Source organism: Pteropus alecto, unplaced genomic scaffold (assembly GCF_000325575.1).
Source record: "Pteropus alecto unplaced genomic scaffold, ASM32557v1 scaffold1197, whole genome shotgun sequence".
NCBI classification, from domain to species: domain Eukaryota; kingdom Metazoa; phylum Chordata; class Mammalia; order Chiroptera; family Pteropodidae; genus Pteropus; species Pteropus alecto.
Genome location: NW_006441068.1, coordinates 914788 through 923938, shown reverse-complemented (window position 1 = coordinate 923938; position 9151 = coordinate 914788). Strand labels below are relative to the sequence as shown.

Below are 9151 nucleotides of genomic sequence, written 5' to 3'. Positions count from 1 at the left end.
GGGGTCAAAAACACAGACACACACACACACACACTCCAAGAAGCTTGAACGCCTGTGAACTGAGCATTCAGAGACGAGCTACCGCCAGATTTTATTTTCAATCAGGCATATCTGTGGTTGCCTACGTACCCTTCTCAGCCTTTTAGGACCTCCCACTCTCGAGAGACTTCCTGGATGGCACTCGCACTACCCTGCTGGAAGAGGCCGGGCGTCGGCCCTGCCATTGGTGGGTGGCAGTGTAGGTGGGCGGAGCCGAGCGAGAATGGACTACTAGCAAGCTAGATTGAACCGAGGGCTGGCCATGCTCCGCCGGAAGGCGCCTTGTTCTCCGAAAGGGTGAGTTGAAACGCTGGCTGGAAAGGAAGCACCAGGACTGGTTCAGGTAGGTTTCCCGCTCACTCTTGCTTCTCAGTGCTGGTCCAAGGGTCTTTGCAAAAGCTAAGGCTCTTAGAATTGGTTTTAATAACTCATTCTCCTCTTCGCTCCCCCGCCCCCTGCCCGTCCGCCAGTTGTTGAGGGATCAGGTGCTGAGTGATGCTCTGGACTGAACCATTCTCCTTTGTGAGAGGCCGGGGGAGAGGCCAGCTGCCGGGCCGCGGGGCCCCCAGCCGCATCGAGCCGCGAAGGGATCTGCCCCGGCCGCTGAGGAGTTTTAGGGCTTGTCATTGCATTACTGGGCGTGGTGTAGATTTGAGGCAGCTTCTTGTTCTCCTTATCCTTTCAGAGGATGGAAAACTCCCCGGCTCCGTTTGGTTACTCCATACTTTGGACTCAGAAGTGGGAGGTTAGGGGTTTTGCGTTTTTTTCTTTTTTTCTTTTCGTGTGTTTTAATAATAAAGGTGGGTAGGGACGCATGGGGCGAGGGTGTGTAACTTGTTATAGATTATTAGGTGTAATTTCTGTTGGTCTTCGAGAGAAAAGAGCAGGCTTTTGGAGACTGTTTAGAGATGGTGGGAAGAGAGGAACTCCAGCCTTGCATCTCCATTGACAGGTCTGCAGAGCTTACTCGTTTTCTCTTGCATTATGTAAACTCTTCACTAGCAGAAGACCCCTCCCCCTGCCTCGGAGCGAATGCAATTTCTTTATTTACCTGTCTCTAGTGTCGCAGGAAAATTTCCCTGCCGTTGCAGCAGCTGTGAAAATGCAGCAGCTCCTACCTTTAAAAGTGCAGTCTTGCAGAGATTAAGGTCTTCAAAGAAGAGGTGTATAGTGGAGGTGTATAAATGTGTAATGGACCACTCTCTTCTCAGTGACTGAGCATAGTAAGCCAAAAAAGTCAAAGACTTAAAATTGGATCTTTTTCTTTTAAAGAACGGACATAGTGGAATGTCCCAAACTCAAGCCAAAAGAGCTGTATTATCGGTGTCTTCTGTATCCTACCATCACACCAGCAGCCACAAATTGTTTATTTACTCTTCCTGTTGTTCTGAGCCTATCAGTTAAGTCAGGGATTCTCTGACTGGGTTATCTTTAGTAACAGCTGGGACACTTTAGATACTAGAAGGTGAGTTTGTGTTGTGAATAATGTCCTCTATTAGTGAATTAGATAATGTCTTCTGCTTAAGAATTTCTTTTGTATTGGTCACCACATAGGTTTCAGAACAAGTGTTGTCAACCTCTTAGGGCCAGAATGTGAGAAGCTTCTCATTACAAGTATTTTGGAATTATCTCGCTCCTTAAAAGAAAAGAGTTATAATAAGGAAAACAACATTTTCCATTTAATAAGACCTGGGTTGCAAGAGTGGTATACCAGTGGGTCTGCAAGGCAAGATGAAGGACACCAGCCAAAGAGAGGGTAGGCATGTGTGAAGAGATGGACTTGTGGGGAGGTTTAAAACTGAAGTAGCAGGGGAGTAATGGATTGGAATCAAGGATTTGATGGAGCAATTTATGGGTGCTTGCACAGTTCCCACCTCCCCCATGTGTGATCTATCCTGTGCCTCTGGCTTTTTGATTTTGTCAATTCCCAAATTGACAAAATCCATTTAGACATGGATAGAAAATGATAGAAATCTGCTGAACTGATTGTGAATCACCAGGAAACACAGATCTTGTATTTCCCAGGACAGCCTTCTCTGCAGCACTGCTGGGTGTTGGGATGGAAGAATCCTGGCATTGTGGTAACGCTGCGGAGTTTTGGTTGTAACAGGAAGAATTTGATATGTGAAAGGTTGAGTTTCTGATAGGTAAGGTAGGATGGTGAGGGGGATTAGTCTTTAAAGGAAACTGTAGTACACATCTTTAAAAGGGTGAGATTTTTCTAAGCAAAACTACCACATAAGATCAATTTATGGGTGCCAAGAACTGTGCTTGCTTACTAAAAGTATGAGATTTAATATTCTCATCTGTTGAAAGACTAACATTTTCAAAGCCTTCAGATGGGTGCTAAATGCTTCACAAATGCTGTTTGTCCACAGCCCTGCAAGAGTTAAGCTATCTTCTGAGCTTACATTGAGCCTAGTACTGCGAGGATAAACAGAAGACAAACATTTTTCTGGACCTTCCACCCTCAGTCCTCTTCTGGGCTTGCATTTGAGCAAGTCCCTAGTCTGCAGGACTTTGCCTGACCTACCCTTACACTACTGTGCTGTATTTACAAATTTACCTTTAACATTCAATTCTTTGATAGACTATCATTTCATATGTTACTCAGTTTAACTTTATATACCTCCTCTTTAGTTAATTATTTTTTTTCCTCACAAAGTTTGTAGTCTTCCTTTCATTGTCCTGTTGGGATTTTGTTCACTTTGCTTTTTGTTTTTATTCACTGTAATTGTGCCTTTTTGTTTCTTGCTGACCTTTTAAGGGATGTAATGAAACTCTAATTTTCAAGATGTGGTTCTTTGGTACCCAGTACCCAAGTGGCAGTTGTATTTCTATATAAAGCCGTTGTATGAACTGTTTACCATTGCCTAAAAGTTTATTTACCTGTTTATTACATTCTAAATTTTATCCTGAATAACCTGTCTTCCTCTTAACCTCTCAGTTTTGTCTTATGTGTGCACATGTATGAAGTTGTAATTTAGTTCTTTCTGTGTTTTCTTTTTTCTTTTTTTTTCCCCCAGAGGAGTAATTTGGATTCATTTACTTTGTGTGTTTTCTAACTGTTTCACATTGCCTATAAGATTTTCATTATATTTGTACTGCAGAATAAGTCCACCTCTTTGTAGTTAGTGGATGTTTTAAATTTAAACTACAAAGTATGTTAGTCTCTGAGATTTCTAATTAAGCTGTTCTGTATGTATTCTTTTCCCTTTTACTATCCGTAACTTTCTGTCCTTCACTAGGCTCTTGATTGTTTAATGTCACATGAAGCAAAATGATCACATTTAAAATATCTTAATTCTTGCCTTCAGATTGCAGCAGGAGGCTTTTAATAATAAAAGACTTAATTTCTACCCATTAACGTACATTACATGATAATCAGAAATCCACCAGGTGTAAACAGAAACTAGACTGGCATAGATAAATGCTTTACATTTGTCTTCAGCAGAGATGGGTTCAGGAATATATTCTAAGCAGTAGAGCCGTGTGGGGAACCTAGATAATGCTCTAGCCTCTTCAATTTCAGGCTAAATATATTCTTATTAGTCTGTTTGTAAAAAGTTCCCAGAACATCAGACTCACTCCTATTCAAATAAAAGTACACGAAAATTTCAAAGACAAACCAAGGATTTTAAAAATTACTTACTCTTAAGCATAATTATTAAGAAAAGATTGGGTTTGTCATTGAAAGAATGAAATATCCCTGATTTTATTTTCTCTGTACATTTTCAGAGAAATTTGTTGTGTATGGCCTCCTTTTATTTGGCATTTTCAGACTTTATTTCACTTTAAAAAGGTAATTAAATGAAATGTTACTGAAATTACTAGGTAATAATAGGATTGTGCTTCTTTTCTCCCCTGTATGTCAGCACGTTAAGTGTGATAATTCTAATCCTTTTGATAATGTCCCAATATTCCAGTAATTAGTAATTCTGTAGTAATACCTTTTTGTTTCGAGAGTCTGTAGTTCTCCTAAAACTATCAGTACTTTTCTGAGAAGGAATACATATTAACTTAATTGATTTCACCTGAAAGGAAAGATATTAAAGAGCTATAAAGTCTTTCAGGTCTCTCAAATTGTCTTTTTGGTCATTTAAAAACCTTTGGAATATCCTACTTTCATTTTTCCTTCCACTACATTCTTGAGGGTCCACTACATCTTTGGGAATTGTTTCTTTGGGACTTGGGTGTTAAGAAGTGCATTGTCCCATTGGTGATATGTGAATTTCTTTTTAGTTGGTTCTAGAAGAAACCAGTGATTTCAGTAGTTTGGCTGCCTATTTAGAGTCGAAATCATAGCAGGATTTTGTAGTAGAACATGATTTTATCAGATATACGTCTGCCCAAGTAAACCGAATAGGAAAATTTTTCTGGATTTTTGAATAGGAGCTACTAGGTTGCATGAACCCTCAGCTTTCATACAGTTGTTTACTTTTCTACTCAGTACTCAGTCTTTCTCTTTTTTTTTACCCCTTGTCTGGAGAGTGGAGCACATTACTCAGCTCTTTGTTTATTAACATATCAATTCTCCTGTAAATGTAGTGCTTTTGCCTGTTTTTCAGGTATGCCTCCTGGTGGGGCATCCTTTTTTCATGAGGGCTTAAATAGATAGAGGTAATGATCACTTCCATTCACTGCTTTCCTGAAAGTCGTGGGAGTCAAAAGTTGAGGCAGCTGGATCTAGCATGTGAACTACTGGGGAACAGCCCAGTCAGTTGGAGAACTCTAAGTTCCCACAAGCAGGCACTGTGAAGTAAATGGAGTACTATGAGATAGACTGTGGCTTCATCCCTACAAACATGAACATGATTAATTGAATTATCTGGATGTTGCCCTAGACACCAGTGCAGGTTAAAGTCTTTTCCGTGGGTTTGAGGTTAAAGGGTTGTACTGCTTTCTCAGCACAGCTGTACTAGAGTCCTTTCATCCTGCCCAGCAGTCCTGCTATTCTAATTGTGAAACTTTTAAATCTATTTCAGTATCCCACCATTCTTCTTAGCAGATAAGCTCAGCCAAGTTTCTAAGAGTAATTTTGCTTTGAGAGAAACCTTTAGTCGTACTATTTTAAATTATTGGACAGGGAATAATAAATTCCTTTTTATTTGCCTACTGTGTGCCAAACATTGTATATTATCTTTTAATCTTCAGAATAATCCTGAAATGTATGTGATGTTAGCTTCATTTTACAGAAGAGAAAAAATAAGAGTTAGGGAGGTTAGGTAACTTAACTAGGAGTAGGATTGTGGTCTGTTGGATGGACTTCAGAGCCTCATTCAATTATCCATTCTGTCTCCATTTAAAAGTTTAGGGCTGACCCCTGTGAGAGAATTGTCTTTGAGCACAACGTTAGACAAGTAGTCATCCCTGTAGCCTGTTAAACCTGTACCTTTAGCAGTTGTAGAACCTTGAGAATGTAAAATTTCTTTGTATCTCTGCTTGCTAAAAGGCAAAAAGAATAGTTTGTTTCTTTTATTTAACTTAGTTGTTTTGAAGATAAGATTATGTGAAATACTTTAAGCTGTACAGAGGAAAATCACTTGGTCAGTCTTGGAAATAACACCATTTTTTAGCCAATGCAAGTCAAACTAGCACAGTAAATTTTCATTAGTCCCATGTCACTGGGGTCATTTTTTGTTCCTGGAGACACAAGTGTGATAATAACCGTGCTTTATAATGTGTCCCCCACCTCCCTGCACTCACTTTTTAAACATAAATGTTGCAATGAAAACAATCATTTGTAAATTAAGTAAATATTTATATTTTCCTGTTAGGCTGAAGAAATGTATGTATACTTGGCCCAGTTAAAGTAGGGCATGTAGGAGTGGTATGGGGGAGCATAAAGAAAACCATATCTCTGTTATTTAAATTATGTATAGATATAAATATAGATAGTTACTTATGCTGGGTGTCCAAAAGTGGCATCAATCAAGGTGGATCTATTCATCTGGAATCCAGAATATTATTTTCACTTTGGTGGCCATATGCCAGTGAAGAACTTCTCTAGATCCAATCTAACCTGACCTAAGGGCAGTGATTCTTAAAGATTAGGATCTTATTTATGTCTTCAGACTTAGGCCAAAACCCCAGAGTTTTACTGGGGAAAAAAAAAAATCTGTAATGAGGCTGACTTAAAAATGAATGTGCCCTCTTTCTGAGCCATATTGGTATGGTGTCATCTATTTGCTTCTTGCCACAGCTTTAAATTGACTGCCACCGAGGCTTTATGGTCCCAAGCCTAAAAGAGATAACTAAAATTTCATTACTTTCAACAGTGATTATCACACTATAGAAAGTCTTTAATGTGTATTGCATGCAGCCCATTTTGCTATATGTAAGAGCTGTTTTGCTGCAGGTCCTAAAAAAGTGAAGATGTTTATGATTTTATAATGCCTTTTATGAATGTTTCTGGTAGGAAACTGCCAGTGCCTATTAATTGGTTACTATCTCTGCAGTCTGAGGGAAACCCTTGCTTTTGCTCAGAAACCTCCCCATTATATCCCTTCGTAGCCCTACTCCTAAACACCTTTGGCTGGAAGTTGAAAATGCATTCATTCGACAAAAGGATATCGAATACCCATGACTACCTGCAAAGGGAGTGTTGTAAAGAACAAGTCGTACACAGCCCTTGCCCTTGTGGAACTTGTATTCTAATATGGGATGGTGGCGGGTATCAAACAATTAACTATGTAATCAGTTATTCAATCTCTACCACAGAAAAGAAGTTATGGATGTTACAAGAGAATTCGTAATAGGGGCATGTAACCTAGAGGATAGCATAGTAGAGTGGTTAAGATTGTGATTTCTCAAGCCACTCTGTCTGAATTTGAATCTGGCACAGCTTTTTATTAGTTGTGGAATACTAATATCTTTGCACTTAAGTTTCTTCATCTGTAAAATAAAGATAGTTATGTCAGGCTTAAGAAAATGAAATAGGTGCATACATTTTCATTGTTTAGGAGTGCCTGGCATGTGATGTACACTGTATAAATCTGGCTGTTTTTTTATCTGGGAGGTCGGGGAAAGCTTTTTTTTTTTTTGAAATGATGATGTTGAAATGTGCTTTGAAGAATAAGTAAGAATTAAATAGGCAGAACGGAGGGGAATCAGTTAGAAGGCAGTTAAAATAGTTTAGAAAAGTGAGGATGGTAAATTGATCCAGAATGGCAATAGAGGCAGAAGTGGATGGATTCGAGGGATATTCAGGAGATAAAGGTAGGATTTACAAATATTGCATATGGGTAGTAAGGAAGAGAAGAGGGTTCGTGGTTTCTACAGCCACGACTGAATAAGAAATGCTGGAGGATGATTACCGTGTGTGTGTGTGTGCACGTGTGTGTGCACATGTGCATTCATGGTGGTAGGGATGGAGGAGACTAGACAGACTACCAAGGAATTGGTGTCCTTGAAGTCATAAGCCTCTTACAGGGAGAGCTTGACAAGTGGGTCAGTCAACGAGACTGGAGAAACTACCAAGAGCTACTGAGTAAGCAAGTGGATATACTTGCTGGAGTGTAGAGTTGACATCTTGCCCAGAGATGTGAATGAAAGACATAAGCATATAGATAATTGGTTGAAAAAAGTAATAATAATTGAGGCTATATATGCGAATTAGACATTCTCAAAAAGAAAGTATAGAATGAGAAGAAAAGAGGGCTCTAGGACCAAAGATTGGTGAACTTCAACAATTAAAGGCTGGTAGAGGAGAATAGCAAAGGGGAAGTGTGGTAGAAGAGGTAGAAAGCAAACCAAAAAAGTGTGATGTCCTGGAAGCCATCTGGAAAAAATGTTCGAGGGTGGGACTGGTTTTTCCAAAGTCTTTGTGACTCTTCCTCGGATCCCTGAGAGTCTTAACTTAGATCTCCCGTAACTCAAAGTTGGATACTAGTGATTTTAGAACATATATAGCAGCTTTAAGCTGACTGAAGCAGTTAGTTGAACATGATCTTCAGACTCTAAAATCTAAAGTGTAGTTATTCCTGTTTGCTTTAAATTAGATTTAATATACAGGAAGAGAGCTAGAGTATATATTCCAGCTCACAGGTATTAGCCTGCTGAAATTAATGAATTATTTTGGAGGCTATTGATATGAGTGGTGATCTCCTCTAAGGCTGATTAGCATCTTTGAGGTAGGTAGACTCACTGGCAAAAACATTTTTTTTCCCAACTATATATCCAGCAACATTATTTAAGTACCTCCTAGGACAGTGGTTATATGCCAAATACTGTGCTAGGTGTTTCATTAATCCTCATTAGTAGACCTGTAACTTGATCCCCCCTTTGTAGAGAGGAATGAACTAGACTCAGAAAGTTCATTTACTTGGTGAGACATAAATTTGAACTCAGATCCCTCTGACTTCAAAACTCATTATACCTCCATGTACAAATATAAATAAAATAACAAAGTAGAAGATAATTAGCCTAAAAAAGTACTTAACAAAAATGCTATGAAAGCTCGTATGGGACTGATTCCTTTTTGCCTAGCAACGAAAAGTAGAGATCAGAATTGTTAAATCCAATGGACATTTTAAAGTTCTTGTATTATTGGATGTTTTTGCTTTGTCAGTATAATCACTTTCCCCCTGTAATACTTTGCTCTTTGCTTCTGTGACATTACACTCTCTGCTTTTCTAGCTTTTCCTTCTCTACCTGCTTGATAGGTATAGCTTAGTCTGATTCTTACATCCTGATGTTCTCTTGGATTTTTCTTTAGTTTTCTCACTCTACACCAAAAATCTCACAATTGAGTTTTCAGCTAAGCATTTTGTTTAGCCTGTATAATGTTTAAAACATTTTTTAAAAAAATTAGTTATCTACATTTGAAACTTAGACAATTTACATAAAACTTTGTATTTCTGGCTTTTGAAAAATCTGAAATTCTCTCAACCTTGGATGTGTATTTCCATATGACAACACTTAACTAGAGCTGAATAGCAGCCGCTCCCTTTGGAATGGACATGGGTTCTCCAGTTCTTCATGGACCCCAACATTCTCTATTGTCTCTCTACCAGTATTGGTGCAGTTTTTCATATACTTGCTCTGCTCTTCACTCCCTGGGTAATCTTCACTCTTAAAACTACCATTTAGATACTGATAACTCTTTCACAAA

At 38.8% G+C, this 9151-nt stretch overlaps 1 protein-coding gene across 7 annotated transcripts in view; it reads left to right on the top strand.

Annotated features, from left to right (window-relative positions):
* Positions 1-243: 243 nt before the first annotated feature.
* Positions 244-9151, top strand: part of CHD8 (chromodomain helicase DNA binding protein 8) — a 52760-nt gene continuing 43852 nt past the window's right edge. For 5 of the 7 annotated variants that reach the window (XM_015594410.2, XM_025051366.1, XM_006918325.3 and 2 more), the window contains exon 1: positions 244-382. The gene's annotated coding sequence lies outside the window, so the exon portion shown is untranslated. The remainder of the gene's footprint in view (positions 383-9151) is intronic. The other 2 variants (XM_015594406.2, XM_015594411.2) reach the window with 2 other exon arrangements.